Source organism: Lithobates pipiens, unplaced genomic scaffold (genome assembly GCF_037356315.1).
Source record: "Lithobates pipiens isolate NorthernLeopardFrog02 unplaced genomic scaffold, aLitPip1_a1.2 Scaffold_8, whole genome shotgun sequence".
Classification (NCBI taxonomy): Eukaryota; Metazoa; Chordata; class Amphibia; order Anura; family Ranidae; genus Lithobates; species Lithobates pipiens.
In genome coordinates, this window is record NW_027507903.1 from 100506967 (window position 1) to 100522835 (window position 15869).

At 40.0% G+C, this 15869-nt stretch overlaps 1 protein-coding gene across 1 annotated transcript in view; it reads right to left on the bottom strand.

Annotated features, from left to right (window-relative positions):
* SHF (Src homology 2 domain containing F) overlaps window positions 1–15869 on the bottom strand; it is a 334666-nt gene that overhangs the window by 175515 nt on the left and 143282 nt on the right.

The following is a 15869-nucleotide window of genomic DNA, read 5'->3' on the forward strand; positions in this document are numbered from 1 at the left end:
GCTGTGCTCATAAGTTTACATACCCTAGAAGAATTTATGAGTTCTTGGCCATTTTTCAGAGAAAATGATTGATGAACACAAACTTTTTTCACTCGTGGTTAGCGTTTAGCTGAAGCCAAACTTCTGAGCATAACTAAGAATTTGTACTCTGTGATATATTACATTTTTGGGTTTGACACTGACTCTAGAATGCATTTCTCCCTGCAAATATTAACAACACTTCACACATTCAACATGTATGCTACTCAGTTAACAAGCAAGAATATGGCTACTCCCATCACTGGCAAGAAAGGTTTTTGGTGGTTTGAGGACAGAGCTCAGCTCCTTGAAGAAGGGGACATTCCGAAAGCTTTTCCTGAAAAATTGTATGTTCGTGCAAATAAAAAAAGTATCACGGACAGTACTCAATTTTCTCTGTTCCTGCCATGAAAAGCTAGCAAGCTTCAGCCTCCACGTTTTTAGTACAGTTATATTTATGGCTTAGGGCAGGGTAATTTCTGATTGGCTGAAGCCACACACACACACACACACACACACACACACACACACACACACACACACACACACACACACACACACCATAGAGTTCAAAGTGCCAAAATTAAGATGTCAATTTCTCATAGAACATCTCAAAATACTGTATTTATTCTGCAGTACAGCCACATTCTAAAACATTCAACCTACTTGTTAACAATGGAGAAGTGATAAGATTTGGGTAGGGTTGGCGCTAGGAGAAGATGAAGATGCCAAAGTGTGTTCCTTGCTCCCCTACACAGGTATGGGATACACCTAATGCTTGGCTGTGGTTACCAATAACCTGGAAAATTTGTTAAGTGTGTGTAAGAGAATGCAATTGCACATTAGCCGTTTATGACGTGTTGTACACAACAGCATTTGTTCTCAGCATAGTTTTATGCTGTACAGTAGAAAGACCAATTACTAAACCTAACTAATGCAAACACAAGCTTTCCAGATTTGTAAAACCTGACTTTCCAACAGCCTTCTTTGCTTTATAGCACAACCCTCTTTAACCCCTTGCCGACCGGCTCACACTGATATACGTTGGCAGAAGGGCCCGTACAGGCATATTAACATACCTGTACGTTGCTCTGTAAGACGTGGCATTGTGGGTGCCTGCCCCGAGTGTGATTGTCCGCTGGGATACCAGCGATAGTCTCATGGAGGAGAGGAAGAACGGGGAAATGCTGCTGTAAACAAGAATTTCCCCATTTTTCCTAGTGACAGGACACGGATCACCACTCCTTGTGATCGGGAGCGATGATCAGTGTTGTGTCACACAAAGCCCACCCCCCCCCCCCCCAGTTACAATCACTCCCTAGGACACATTTAACCCCTGCAGTGCCCTCTAGTGGTTAACCCCTTCACTGGCAGTCACATTTATACAGTAATCAATGCATTCTTAATCGCACGATTGCTGTATAAATGTGATTGGACCAAAAATAAAAACGCCAAAAAGTGTCAGATCTGTCACGATAAAAATTGCAGATTGCCATTACTAGTAAAACAAAATTATTAATAAAAATGCTATAACTATTCCCTATTTTGTAGGCACAATAACTTTTGCGCAAACCAAACGCTTATTGCGATTTGTTTTCACCAAATATATGTAGAAGAATAATACGCATAGGCCTAAACGGAGGGAAAAAAAAAAAAAAAAAAAAAAATATATATATATATATATATATATATATATATATATATATATATATATATATATATATATATATATATATATATATATATATATATATATATATATATATATATATATATATATATATATATATATATATATATATCTATCATATTGACAGCGCTAAAACAACAAAACAATCATTCTTAAGAGGGTGATAGTCCCATGGTTACAAAAAGAACCACAGTAATGTCCTTAAACAGTCCCACGCATCTAAAGATGGGATTTCAGTTGAAACATTCAAACGATGAGAAACAGAAAGGAAAGTCCATCGCCAAGATAAGACAACCAGTGCAAAAAGAGCTTGTCAGCCGGTGACACCCCTTATGGTAACACACTCACCAGAACCCAAGGGGTTAACAGGCTCTTCGTTATGAGTAATCTTTCACTGGTGTTCCTCTAACAAATTCCTGTGTCATCAACGATCATAAAAGGTTCTCAATCTCAGATTCCTTAATATCGTATCAATCACAGATTTTTTCGGATTTTTTATATACTTCACTCCCAGCAGCAGGTTCACATATAGGAAACAACAAAAAAAAGAGGTTCCATAGTGCAAACTGCTTTATTCATTAAAATGTTCGTGCGCATATACACCATACGTACATAATCATTTAAAATTCATTCACAGAGATGTCACTACTAGAACGACCGGATTTGTCTCACCGCGGCTCCGGGCGTCTTAGATCAAATACAGGCTCGGCTTCCACGGCGGGTCCCGGGAAATCGTACAAATCGACCACTCTGTAGTTACGAATAGCTGCTTGATCACGCCCATATGCGTTTCGTCATTACGAAGTAGTGACATCTCTGTGAATGAATTTTAAATGATTATGTACGTATGGTGTATATGCGCACAAACATTTTAATGAATAAAGCAGTTTGCACTATGGAACCTCTTTTTTTTGTTGTTTCCTATATGTGAACCTGCTGCTGCGAGTGAAGTATATAAAAAATCCGAAAAAATCTGTGATTGATACGATATTAAGGAATCTGAGATTGAGAACCTTTTATGATCGTTGATGACACAGGAATTTGTTACAGAGGAACACCAGTGAAAGATTACTCATAACGAAGAGCCTGTTAACCCCTTGGGTTCTGGTGAGTGTGTTACCATAAGGGGTGTCACCGGCTGACAAGCTCTTTTTGCACTGGTTGTCTTATCTTGGCGATGGACTTTCCTTTCTGTTTCTCATCGTTTGAATGTTTCAACTGAAATCCCATCTTTAGATGCGTGGGACTGTTTAAGGACATTACTGTGGTTCTTTTTGTAACCATGGGACTATCACCCTCTTAAGAATGATTGTTTTGTTGTTTTAGCGCTGTCAATATGGTATATATTGGACAATAGATTAACGAGGGCTATATACTATATAATAATTTTTATGATTTATTTATCTTTTGTATGATAGCAGCTTGCAAATTATATCATCCTTGACTCTGTGGGCGCTGGGATCAGTGGGGAATATTCTTAACATTTTATGTTCAGGGTGTTTGCCAGTGATATTAATAATATATATATATATATATATAATAAAAAAAGGTATACATTTTTTGGGGATATTATAGCAAAAAAAGTAAAAACTATATATAATTTTTTTATAAAATTGACTGTTTATACCTAAAAAAAAATAAAAACCGCAGAGGTGATCAAATACCATCAAAAAAAGGCTCCATTTGTGGGGAACAAAGGATGTAAATTTTGTTTGGGAGCCACGTCACACGACCACGCAATTGTCAGTTAAAGCGACGCAGTACCGAATCGCAAAAAAAGCTCTAGTCTTTGGCCAGCCAAATGGCCTGGAGCTGAAGTGGTTAAAGGCAAAGCCCTGGAAATCATACAGTGAGGAAAACAAGTAGTTGATCCCCTGATGATTTTGTAGGTTTGTCCGCTGACAAAAATGATCAGTTTATAATTTTAATAGTAGGTTTATTTTTAACAGTGAGACAGAACAACAAAAATAGCCAGAAAAAAATATTTCGAAAAAGTTATAAATGGATTTGCATTTGAATTAATGAAATAAGTATTTGATCTCCTATCCGCAAGATTTCTGGCTGCCAGGCTTTTTCCATAAAGGTTAGGAGTGGAGATTAGGGAGTGCTCCTAATCTCAGCTTGTTACCTGTATAAAAGACACCTGTCCACAGAAGCAATTCGATTCCAATCTCTCCACCATGGCCAAGACCAAAGAGCTGTCCAAGGAGGTCAGGGACAAGATTGTAGACCTACACAAGGCTGGAATTGGCTATAAGACCAACGCCAAGCAGTTTGGTGAGAGGGTGACAACAGTTGGTGCAATTATTCGCAAATGGAAGAAACACAAAACTGTCAATCTCCTTCGGTCTGGGGCTCCATGCAAGATCTCATGCAATGGTCATGAGAATGATGAGGAATCAGCCCAGAACTACATGGGAGAATCATATCAATCTCAACGCAACTGGGACCTTAGTCACCAAGAAAAGCAATTGGTAACACTACACAGTAAAGGACTGAAAATCTACAGCACCCGCAAGGTCCTCCTGCTCAATAAAGCACATATACAGGCTCATCTGAAGTTTGCTAATCAACATCTGAATGATTCAGAGGATAACAAAGAAAGAGTTGCGGTCAGATGAGACCAAATTTGAGCACGTTGGAATCAACTCAACTCGCCTTGTTTGGAGGAGGAGGAATGCTGCCTATGACCCCAAGAACACCATCCCCACCGTCAAACATGGAAGTGGAAACCTTATGCTTTGGGGGTGTTTTTCTGCTAAGGGGACAGGACAGCTTCACCGTATCAAAAGGGACGATTGATGGAGCCATGTACTGTCAATTCTTGGGTGAGAACCTCCTTCCCTCAGCCAGGGCATTGAAAACGGGTTGTGGATGCGTATTCCAGCATGACAATATCCCAAAACACACAGCCAAGGCAACAAAGGAGTGGCTCAAGAAGAAGCATGTTAAGGTGTGGACCTTAATCCCATAGAAAAAAATGTGGCGGGAGCTGAAAGTTCAAGTAACCAAACGTCAGCCTTGAAACCTTAGTGACTTGGAGAGAAAATGCAAATAGGAGTAGGACAAAATCCCTCCTGAGATATGTGCAAACCTGGTGGCCAACTACAAGAAATGATTTTACAAAACACAACTTTCTATTTAGCACATCTATATGTGTCAGCATTTACACAAGCAGCAGTGGGACATGGAAATGTAGTATTAGAAAACTTATTGAATAACTGTTTGATTAATGTTAATTAGCTGTGAGCAATTAATTCAGGAAGCAAGTCTCTGTCCATAATAAATGACCTGCTCAGGATATGACTGGCAGATGTCAAGCCATTAAACCAGGCTTTCTTGGATGTAAAGCAATGCAGATTTACAGCACAGATCGTACAGGTTGCAAAATACTAATTAATTCCAGACAAAGTGGCAATTTTCTGCATTGCTCAGCACAGAAAATAAAAATGACTGATTAGAACAGCAGAATCCTAATATGTATACATTTAGTCCTACAGATTCTGAGCTATGCCATTTGTACTTTAGTATTTAAACACCATATGGTCTACTTGTGAGGGATTAAACATTAAAGAAATGCTCATGCAAAATTACATATCTGGATCGTGCATTAAGCACAAAGTAAAGCAGCTCTGGAATCTACTCCTAGCTAATACAACTGATAAAATCTTCCAGCAACCGATGAGACAGCTAGACTGGATTGGTCCCAGATGGAGTTTTAAAACAAACATGTTCCAGGTGTTTTGGTAAAATATTACCTGTCCTTTCAAAGCTTTGCACAGAGTGGTAGTTTGAGGGTATCTGGGGATTGTTGGATAAAAGTAACCTTAAAGCTTTTTTTGCATTAAAATAATAATGTTATACTTGCATGCTCTGTGCAATGGTTTTGCACAGAATGGCCCCGATTATTCTTCTAGGGCCCCAGCTGGTGCTCCTTGCTCTCTCTCTTCAGTGAGTGCCCCCATAGGAAGTCGATTCCTATGGGGGCACTCGTGTGGGCTTGATCTCTAAATGCCTTGTCTGCATACATTGACAGTGCAGTTCGGCCCAGCCCCCGCTACTTAAACAGACCTTGATTGCCAGCATCAGGAGCCAATAGATCCTGCTGCTATCTGTCCAGTGAGAAGAGACACGGCTCTCGTGCATATCATTGAATTGAGATTTGTGGAAAGAGCCAATTGCATATGAGAGAGATATATTACACACACACACACACACACACATATATATATATACACACATATACACAGTGCCATGCAAAAGTATTCGGCCCCCTTGAACTTTTCAACCTTTTGCCACATTTCAGGCTTCAAACCTAAAGATATAACATTTTTATTTTTTGTGAAGAATCACCAACAAGTGGGACACAATTGTGAAGTGGAACGAAATCTATTGGATTTTTGAAACATTTTTTAACTAATAAAAAAATGAAAAGTGGGGCGTGCAAAATTATCCGGCCACCTTGCGTTAATACTTTGTAGAGCCACCTTTTGCTGCGATTACAGCTGCAAGTCGCTTGGGGTATGTCTCTATCAGTTTTGCACATCGAGAGACTGAAATTCTTGCCCATTCTTCCTTGCAAAACAGCTCGAGCTCAGTGAGGTTGGATGGAGAGCGTTTGTGAACAGCAGTTTTCAGCTCTCGATTGGATTCAGGTCTGGACTTTGACTTGGCCATTCTAACACCTGGTTACGTTTATTCGTGAACCATTCCTTTGTAGATTTTGCTGTATGTTTGGGATCATTGTCTTGTTGGAAGATAAATCTCTGTCCCAGTTTCAGGTCTTTTCAGACTCCAACAGGTTTTCATCCAGAATGGTCCTGTATTTGGCTGCATCCATCTTCCCCTCAATTTTAACCATCTTCCCTGTCCCTGCTGAAGAAAAGCAGGCCCAAACCATGATGCTGCCACCACCATGTTTGACAGTGGGGATGGTGTGTTGAGGGTGATGAGCTGTGTTGCTTTTAAGCCAAACATACAGTTTTGCATTGTGGGCAAAAAGTTCGATTTTGGTTTCATCTGACCAGAGCACCTTCTTCCACATGTTTGGTGTGTCTCCCAGGTGGCTTGTGGCAAACTTTAGACGAGACTTTTTATGGATATCTTTGAGAAATGGCTTTCTTCTTGCCATCCTTCCATAAAGGCCAGATTTGTGCAGTGTATGACTGATTGTTGTCCTATGGACAGACTCTCCCACCTCAGCTGTAGTTCTCTGCAGTTCCTCCAGAGTGATCATGGGCCTCTTGGCTGCATCTCTGATCAGTCTTCTCCTTGTCTGAGTTGAAAGTTTAGAGGTACGGCCAGGTCTTGGTAGATTTGCAGTGGTCTGATACTCCTTCCATTTCAAAATGATCGCTTGCACAGTGCTCCTTGGGATGTTTAAAGCTTGGGAAATCTTTTTGTATCCAAATCCAGCTTTAAACTTCTCCACAACAGTATTACGGACCTGCCTGGTGTGTTCCTTGGTCTTCATGATGCTCTCTGCGCTTTCAACAGAACCCTGAGACTATCACAGAGCAGGTGCATTTATACAGATACTTGATTACACACAGGTGGATTCTATTTATCACCATCAGTCATTTAGGACAACATTGGATCATTCAGAGATCCTCGCTGAACTTCTGGAGTGAGTTTGCTGCATTGAAAGTAAAGGGGCCGAATAATTTTGCAGGCACCACTTTTCAGTTTTTTATTTGCTAAAAAAGTTTAAAATATCCAACAGATTTCGTTCCACTTCACAATTGTGTCCCACTTGTTGGTGATTCTTCACAAAAAATTTTAATTTTATATCTTTATGTTTGAAGCCTGAAATGTGGCAAAAGGTTGAAAAGTTCAAGGGGGCCGAATACTTTCGCAAGGGTGTGTGTGTGTGTGTGTGTGTGTGTGTGTGTGTGTGTGTGTGTGTGTGTGTGTGTGTGTGTACCCCTGTTCCAGCTGAAGAAAAAAAAAAAAAAAAACAGTCCAAAGCATGATGCTGCCACCACCATGCTTCACTGTGGGAATGGTGTTCTTTGGTGACGCACAGTGTTTTTGCGCCAAACATATCTTTTGGAATTATGGCCTAAAAGTTTAAACTTGGTTTTATCAGACCATAAACACATTTTCCCACATGCTTTTGGGAGACTTTAGATGTGTTTTTGCAAAATGTAGCCGTGCTGGGATGTTTTTCTTCTTAAGGATTTCATCGTGCCACTCTACCCCATAGCCCAGACATATGAAGAATACGGGAGATTGTTGTCACTCACATGTACCACAAAGCAAGTACTTGCCAGATATTCCTGCAGCTCCTTTAATGTTGCTGAAGGCCTCTTGGCAGCCTCCCTGACCAGTTTTGTGCTAGTCTTTTCATCAATTTTGGAGGGACGTCCATTTCTTGGTAATGTCACTGTTGTGCCATATTTTCTCCACTTGATAACTGTGTTCTATTGTATATCTAATGCCTTGGAAATTTGTTTGTAGCCTTCTCCTGACTGATACCTTTTAACAGTGAGATACCTCTGATGCTTTGGAAGCTCTCTAAAGGCCATGGCTTTTGCTGTAGGATCCGACTAAGAAAATGTTAGGAAAGACCTAATAGAACAGCTGAACTTTATATGGGTTAATCAGAGGCACTTTAAACGATGGCAGACGTGTACTGACTCATTTAGCCTAGGTTTACACTTCTGTGTGATTTAAATCATGCGAGTTCAGCTGAACACAATTTCATTCCCACATGTCAGTCTGAATTCGGAGGCGATTTGCAGAGACATCTGTGCAAGTTCCTGCACAGATGACTATTGAAATTCCACCCGAAGTTGCTAAAAGTAGTACAGAAACTACTTTTGGGAATTCAGATGGTGCCATTGCTGGCAATAGCCGCCAATTTGGCATGCAATTTGACATTCCAAATCACATCAATTTGAACCTAGGTTCAACATGAGTTTGAATGTGACTGCTTAATTATGAACACAGCTACTTCCCCACTTATAAGAGGGCGTTGCACAATTATGCAACCACATAATTTTAGTTTTGTTTTACTCCCCCTTAAAAGATTTTAATTTGTTTTCTAACTGAGTGGTACAGTTTATAGGTCACATTAAAAGGGAGAAAGTTCTGAAAAATATTTGTCTCTTTTGTTACATCACATTTTACTAGGGGTGTGTAGACTTTATATGCACTGTATACACACACACACACACACACACACACACACAAATATAAAATGATTGCAACTATGACTATTCCAATTCTGAAAACCGTAAAATCCATTTGGTATGGGGGTCGGTAGACTGGAGATATATTGAGAGATATATCTCTACAGCTCTCAATACAAATGTGATTTATAAACAGAAGAAACCATCAGACCCTATAAGACAGCATCAAAATTTGCACACAACACATCCAGACTAAGACCTCATACACAGTATACAACTTTTGTTGTCAGATTTTCTTCAGATTTCCCAAAACCATGTAGTGCAAGGGCCTGCCTGATTGCATACACATTTAACCTCCCAAGGTTTGACCTCATATTATATGGTTTTCGTGAATCTGAAGGAAGAAAATCTACAGAAAATTGGATAGTGTGTATCCAGCCTTAGAATTTACTTTGTGATATGGGGAATCTAACGTAGTGGTAGTAGAGTTTTCCCAGAGTCCACAATCGTCAGAATTGTTTCAGGGCCAGATATCCCACTTTAATTCAAACAAAAATATAGTCCAATGCAGGGGTTTTCACTATCAAAATAGGAAGACATTATTATTATTATTGTACAGGATTTATATGGCACCAACAGTTTGTGTAGCACTTTACAATATAAAGGGAGACAGTAGAACAGTAAAAATTACTTCACTTCTGCAGAAGGCAGAGCATGGATGGCCCATGTGAGGTAGACATTTAGGACTATAAGGGCACTTTCACACTGTGGCACAGAGGGAATCGGCGGTAAAGCACTGCTATTTTTAGCAACGCTTTTTACCCCTGCTAGCAGACAAAAAGGGGTTAAAAGCACGAATAAAGTGTCACTGCACATTGATGTCAATGGGCGGGATACTTTAGGAGCGATTTATACACCACTCCTGAAGCACCTCAAAGATGCTGCTTGCAGGACTTTTTTTTTAGCGTCCTGCTAGCACACTGCTCCAGTGTGAAAGCCCTCAGGCTTTTACACTGGAGTGATAGGAGAGGTGCCATTTTTAAATGCTATAGAGCCTGTAAAGCAACACAGTGTTAAAGTAGCCCAGTACATGTAAGGATACATTTACAGCAAATAGTCTCGCTACTAAAAGATGGTTTCTTTGTGCCAACTTAGTGGAAGATTAAAGGTGCAATTCAATTGATTTTTGTAACCAGTAATATGGGCGTGCAATATCTTTCATTATGTGCTACTCAATAAGCTTTCATCAAAGAAAAATTGGAGGTACCAAAGCGTTTAAATGTAAACATGTTATTTATAACATTCTTATTCAATATAAATCTTTATTGATTTTCAGTAAGGTAAACAAGATAAACATTTGTAACAACATATCGGATGTTCCGACTAGAGCAATCAGAGGCAAAGCATACAAAGAGTTAAGTAATGCAAAACCAGTCCACAATGCAGACTAACTAAAGGTGGATCAAGTTTATTAGGATAGTAACGTAGAAATGCAATATCTCCAGTCGGGGGGGAGGGGGTGTGGGTAAAAGAGCACCAGCTAGATGGGATATTAGTTACAAAAGAGGGGATGGGTACATAGGAGAATAAAATCGGGCGCATAATAATAATAATAAAGAGCTACAAGCTGGAGAGAAAATTATGCGGCTACAGTACATTTCAGATGCGTAAGCCAGATATGCCAGTCGCATAAAAACTTTTTTCATAATTACGTGTTTCCGAGCAATTAGCCTTTCCATCTCACATTGAAAGTTTATGTCGGAAATCGTGTGTGCAATAGATGGAGAATGAGTGGTTTTCCAAAGTTTAGTAATGTTCATTTTTTCCGCAAGAAGTAGGTGGATTATCACTACTCGTGTGTTTGGCGGGAATTTGTCTACGCCAATGTGTAGTAGAGCCAGTGAGGGATTGGGAGTTGTTGGAACCTGTGATATGGTGGATATCAAAGCAAAAATTTGTTTCCAGAAGGAGCTTAAGGATCTGCAAAACCATAAGATGTGCGCTATAGTACTGGTACTTCCACATGACCTCCAGCAGGTAGGAGGATGGTCCGGGAAGAATTTAGAGAGCAGGTAGGGTGTGAGATACCATCTGTGGAGTGTTTTTTTATAGGACTCCAAGTGATTAGAGCAGTGGGAAGCTGTGAAGGCGTGTCTAAAGGCATGTGTCCACATGTCGGGTGTGACCGTAATGTTTAGTTCTTCCGTCCATCTGGAGAGAGACGGTATTTGCGAGTAGGGCCGGTTGTCGTTCAGAATAGAGTACATTATAGAGATACCATGTTTCGGATATATCGTGTTGGTGTAAAAGTTGTGTATTTGTTCAGGAATATTTGCCACCGTAGATATTTTAAATTGGCGGAGAAGGTGGGAGATCCTCATGTATGTAAAGGTTTCCGTGTGGGGAAGGCCAAAGTCAGTTTGGAGATTAGCAAAGGTTTTTAGGGTATGGTTAGCGTGGTAAAGATCTGATAGATTAATTATCTTCCTTGTCATCCAATTTCATAAGTTTAAGTTTGGTATTTGTGACAATGATCGGAGAGGGATTTGTAATGTATGAGAAGGTTGGTCTGATATTTTCGCCTGGGTGAATTTCTTCCAGACTGTTAAAGAAGCCGTAATTGATGGGGACTTAGGCATTGGAGTAGGAGGGAAGTCTGATGAAGTAGCGAGGAGTATTTCACGTAGGGAATTTGGTTGGAAGTACGATGATTCTAGGATAGACCAAGCCTTATTGGGGTTCGGATGCCACCAGTAGTATAGCTGGTCTAGGATGGAAGCATAGTAGTAGTTCTGAATATGGGGGAGGCTGGTCCCTCCTTTTTTATGATGCCTGGTTAGAATATATTGAGCGCATCTGGGTGGTTTAGTTTCCCACACATCTGGAAAGTTGTTTTTGTATGGAGGCGAAGAAGGAGTGGGGTATTGGTAAAATTACTGTACGGAAAATAGAGTAGCTTGGGGAGGATTAGCATTTTAAAGGATGTGATGCGTCCTAGTTTAGAGAGACCTGTTGTGCGTAGCTGATTTAATAGTTGGGGTAATCGTTTTTTGGAAGGCACGATAATTGAGATCATAGAGTTGGGATAGAGATGGGGCTAAGTTTATTCCTAGGTACGGAAGGGATTTGCTTGACCAAGAGTAAGGGAGAGTACTCTCTAGGAGGGATTGTTGTCTATGCGTTAGATTAAGTGGAAGGATTAGGGATTTAGAGGAGTTAAGTTTGTAAAAGGAGGCAGAGCTAAATTGGTTGATGATATCTTGGATTGCGGGCATAGAGATGGTCGGGTTTGTGATCATTAGTATGACAGCAAAGAGGCTAATTTTATGTTCCATGTCATTATGTGCAATTCCTGAGACGTGCATGTCCTCTCTGATCTTTGCCGCAAGGGTTTCCATTATTAGAGCAAAAATGAGAGGGGAGAGCGGACATCCTTGGCGGGTGCCATTAGAGATCTTGAATGGTTTAGATAGTGTGCCGTTAGTCGGTACTCTGGCTGAAGGGTTTGAGTATGGCCGTTTGGAACCATCCTGTGATGCCGAATTTGGATAGTACCTCTCTCAGGAATCCCCTATTTATAACATTCTACCTATAGCCAAACCTCACAATAGAAAAACCACTAACTGACAGATTTGGGTTAACCCAGAGCAGAGTCATAGTTACATAGATTGAATAAAGACAACAGTCCATCCAGTTCATCCTGAGTGAGTGTGGGTGCATGGCTACAATTGCCCCTATCCCTGTACATTGTGTCATTAAAGAGGAAGTAAACCCTGATAGGTTTACTCCCTCTGATTCCCTGCAAAGGTAAAGCATAATGGACTACTATGCATCGCATAGTAGTCCATTATGTGTCACTAACCTGACAGAGGAGCCAGTGAAGTCACCGCTGTCCCCTTGTGTACGTAGCCTCCATCTTCTTGGCGGGTCTCACTGCTACGGCGCTGTCATTCGACAAAGCCGCGATGAGGTCACTCCCGCGCATGTGCACAGGAGCCGCCACTCACGGCATATCGCCGTTGACAGCGGCGCGTTCAGTGCCTGGGTTTTGGCAAATATCTCCTAAACCATGTAGGTTTAAGAGATATTTCTTGAAACTACAAGGTAAGCCTTAATCTAGGCTTACCTGTAGGTCAAAGTGGTTTGTAAGGGTTTACAACCACTTTAAGATGCTCATCTATTTTATTTAAGGTACACATATAGCCCATCAATTTACCCAGTATTCCACACATACATTGGACAGAGCCAATTAACTACCAGCATGTCTTTGGAGTGTGGAAGGAAACCAGAGTACCCGGAGGAAACCCACGCAGGCACAGGGAGAACATGCAAACTCCAGGCAGGTAGTATCATGGTTGGGATTCAAACCAGCGACCCTTTTTATTGCTAGTAGAGAGTGCTACCCACTACACCTCTGTGCCGCCAAAATGTACTCTGGTGGCATGGCAGTAAGATCAGCACCATGTCATACTAGAGAAACGACATCAGTACGAGAGAAGCAAGTGCTCTACTTCGATATCTGAACATAGAATTTTCTAGTTTCTCAGAAGGCAACTAAAAAGACCTGTTGCCATATTTTATTGCATTGCACATTGATGCATACTGGTAAATAGGGAAGATAATTAATACAGGACTGAAAAAATTTAACTCCCTCCTTGTAGATCCCTGTAATAAATTCTTAGCTAGAAAAGGGACCACATCCCCCTGAATCAAACTTGTAGTTTTTATTTTGGATGCAATTTTCATTTGCATCCATCTGTTTTTGTAGAGTCTGAAGAGTAGACAGTAGGAATAAAGCAACAGAGCAGATTTAAGTACAAAGAGCCAATGACAAAAGTACAAAGAGAAAAACACTCTTCACAAATGGATGCCAAGTGCTAATTTCCCCTTTGGGCAATGTGCTTGCCTGTACAAATCTCTGTAAAGGACATTAGAAAGAGATAGTGCAGGGAATACACCATAAATCAGAGTCATCAGCTCAGAGAATGGTGTTAATGTGACGTGGGCTCTTGGCTTAGATTTTAGACTAACTCTCCTTTGTAAATCTTTTCCTTGTAAGATAGACAAGCTTATTTTTACTGAGAGCTTTTTACGTGTACAAATTTAAATTGACTGGCTTACAAACCAGCTTTTTTTTCTATGACATTATGAAAACCAAGGAAACTGCACATTGACATCTCCTAATAGGAAATTTCTCTTTTCTTCTGGAAAATGTTTGTGAAAATAGTTGCCAACCACGCATTGCCCATTCTGGGAGACTGACTGCTTAGGATTAATGGATGATGAAAAGAAGGGGTTTGAGACTTTTTTCTATATGTGCTCTTTAGAGATTAATTTAAATAAATCACATTTGCAGGCAAGGTGGTCTACATTCTATGAGCACATATTTAATAAGTATCTAGAATCCACTTTGAAGTATCTATTTATTAAAAGGCATCACCCAAACTGTTTCATGTACTGGCTTTGAATAGTTTTAGCTTATGATTTGTGTTTCATTTCCCCTAAACAAAATGAACAGCCCTGCTCTGTCCATGGTCTGATTTACGTTAGGTGATAAAATGAAGAGCACATATTCTGTGCCCAGTAAGAGACCCATATCCTTGTCAGAAGACACACTATATCACAGAGCAGGAACAGATTTATACTTAAGCTTATCAAAGAACACAAATAACAGATGGGGACAAACAAGATATTTACAACTGCTGCCAGGAAGAATAAATAAAAAGACAAAAAAAAAAAAGCAAGAGAACAAATACATATTTCATAGGGATTTTAAGACAGAACATAAAACAAAAACCCCCCCCCCCCCCCCAAAAAAAATCGAATTTCATATAAAAAGTTTGGCTAAAACTTGCCATCTTCCGTCAACTGCTGGTGCATCACATTTTTACTGGAAACAGAACATTTGAAATATTGTAACACTTTAAATCATATAGTTTTAAAAAGGTCAACAAATGGTCTTCATCATTAGATTTTTTTGAATCGGCCTAACCATTGTTAGTTGGTATTGGTAACAATTATAACCTTGGTGTTAAAAGTGAAGGCAAGTCAAAACCCAAGCTTAAAATCGACTCAACTTCCTCCTATTCTAACTCGAAAAAGTAAAGATGTCCATACCTACCTACTCTGTAGCCGCTCCTGTCCGGTCACATGATCAGACTCCTCAATCCAGAGCACCTGCTGTCATTTTTCTGCACCCCAGTTCCTATGTTTTTGTGCAGATGACATGGAGACAAGCGATTCAACTATGCACAAAACCTTAGGAACTGGGGTGCAGACAATTGGCAGCAGACTGAGTTGTCAAAATTTGAAATATTTTGCGGTTTAGAATGCATTAAGATAAAACAACCTTCTACCTTTGGAACACCTTTAAACTAAAAGGCTTATTACATGTTATGGACCCGTACCCAATGCTATCAGTGGCCTCTTGCACACCAAATCTTTCTCCTGCAAAAAGCTTGTCAAAATTCTATAAAGTGTCACTTATGGATGTGTAATTTCTAAATTGCACTCGAGAGATAACTAATGTTCTATAGTAATGTTTTCTGGTAATCAGGGATGAGTTTTATGTTCGACTCAAACATTGGCTGTTCACCAGTTCGAACAGCAAACAATTTTGGGTGTTTGCTGCAAATTCGAAAGCCGTGGAACACCCTTTAAAAGTGCTACATTTAAAGGCTTATATGCATGGTATTGCCATAAAAAGTGTTTGGGGACCTGGGTCCTGCCCCAGGGGACATGTATCAATGCAAAAAAAAAAAGTTTTAAAAAACTGCAGTTTTTTCGAGAGCCATGCTTAAAGTGAAACAATAAAAGTGTAATATTCCTTTAAATTTTGGACCTGGGGGTAGCTATAGTATGTTTAGAACAGTCTGACAGCAAAATTACATTTATAAAAGGAAAAAAAAAAAAAAAGTTATTTTAAAACTACTCGTGGCTACAATGAATTGTCTGTTTGCAATACACATAAAAGTTCATTGATAAAAGCGGTATGGGGATTTCCCCACAGGGAAACCCCAAACCAAAAT